The following is a 2,152-nucleotide window of genomic DNA, read 5'->3' on the forward strand; positions in this document are numbered from 1 at the left end:
ATATATATATTTTTTTTTTTTTTTGAATAGTCAGGAGTGGTCCTGGTCTCTGACCCTGTGTTGAGCTGAGAATGTAAACCATCAGTCTTTCATATCTGGAGGTCGCAGGGCAGTTACAAGTGGTCCTTCGCATCTTCATTCCCACCAGAATGGTCAATCACAGCCTTGTCTTCATTAGGCAACCCCACCCCCACAACAATATTTATCGTCGTAAGTGACAACTTGTGTATTGATTTGTTTTCCTGCATGAAATTGATTAGATGCGTGTCGCCTTCCAATCCAGCCCCCTGGTTTTCATCCTTGGGGACCCACTGCCTGCAGAGGTGGAAATCTCACGGAACTCTTTTCCTTCCTGATCATTCTGTCCTTTCTCTTTTTCTTTCTTTAGTGCTAGAGACTGAGCGAAGGCCTCAGGCGGGCTAGGCCAGCACTCCATCACTGGGCGATACCTCCAGTTCCCAGATTTTCTTTTTTAATTAAAAAATTTTAAATTTTGAAAAAATTGTAGGTTTACATGCAGTTGTAAGAAATAATACAGAGAGAGCATCCTGTATCCTTTACCCAATTTCCACTCATTGTAATAACTTGTGAAACTACAGTACAAAATTACGACCATGATACTGACATTGATACAGACAAGGTACAGAACATTTCCATGTTGTCTAAAGGCTTCTTTTAAGCATAGAGGGATTTAATACAGAGACTTAGGTGTTTATAATATCATCTGATGGGCCTAAGGAGTGGTCATTACAGTGAACTTTCCATAGTGGTTCCCAGAACACTTTAGAACTCACCAATTAAGAACTGTTTGTTACTTCTGCCACAATCAGGAAATTGGGAAGTCAGAGACCACTACTGGAATTATTGCATTTAAAAACACATCATGGCTTGGGTTTAGTGATGCACGCCTGTAATGCCAGCAACTCAAGAAACTGAGGCAGGAGGATTGCATGTTCAAGGCCGGCCTGGGAAATTTAGCAAAACCCTGTCTCAAAATTAAAAATAAACAAATAAATAAAAAGGATGGGGATATGGCTTTGAGGTGGAGCACCCCTATGCTGTATTGCATGCTTAAACATTTGTTAATAAGACAGATCTCACGCTAATGTTCTTACCACAGGTTAAAAAACAAGTTAAGAGGTGATGTTAACTGCTGAGCTTTTTAGTTTCTCTAGTCACTGTGAAGACAATAGTGAGTTGGCTACATTGACATTTGCTGTAGTTCTACTGAATGTTAGGGAATGGAAATGTGTAGGAATGGTCTGTCCCATGCAGTATTTTCTTCGGCTATGCTTGGCTGTTTGGATGCAGGCAAAGAGAAAAGGGGCAGCTCCATTCACCAGGGTTGCAATTCTTACCAAATCCATGTGACAAAAAACAAAAAAAAAACAAGGAAGCAGAAGAGTAGGGTGGTGGTGAGAGTGTTGTTAAAATTGTGGATCACCAGGTGGAGGGTGTAGCTCAGTGGTAAAGCACTTGCTTAACCTGTGCAAAGTCCCGGGTTCCATCCCGGCACTATAAATAAATACATACATACATAAAAATTATGGATCGTGGAAAATAAACAGGGCCAGAAGATTAAAAGAAAAAAGCCCACAAACTAAGGAAGAAGTCAATGACTTTGAGGAACCAAAGAGATGGAAAGAGGCCACAGAGGTGCCACGCAGGCCTGTAGACACCAGTCTTAGGACATCCTCAAGTGCACCCAGGCTAACCCTGGAGCTGCGTAAACAGGGAGTGGGTGACAGTGGTTTAAAAGGTAGAAAAACAACGGGATCTGCGGCTGTGAAGTCACAAGTAGGTTCACGTCTCTGCTCCATCACTTAGAAGATGCGTGACTACGGTCAATTTACTTACCCTTTGTGAGCCTCCTTTTTTCCCTTCTTCAAAAAGGGGAGAAATAAAACTATTTGACGGTGGGTATGAGGATTTAATGAGAATGCACATAAAGAGCTCAACGCAGTGCCTGGCGCGCAGCAAGCGCGGAACACATGGAAGCCGGTACTGTCACAGTCGGAATGGAAACCCAAGCCAGGGTTATAATGAGGACAATTCTAAGCGCAGAAGTAACGTAGAACTTTTGGATAGCTCGGCGCATGCGTCGGCCCACGGTCGCGCATCCAGCGCGAGAGTTGCGCATGCGCCGGAAGTT

Source organism: Sciurus carolinensis, chromosome 1, assembly GCF_902686445.1.
Source record: "Sciurus carolinensis chromosome 1, mSciCar1.2, whole genome shotgun sequence".
Taxonomy (NCBI): domain Eukaryota; kingdom Metazoa; phylum Chordata; class Mammalia; order Rodentia; family Sciuridae; genus Sciurus; species Sciurus carolinensis.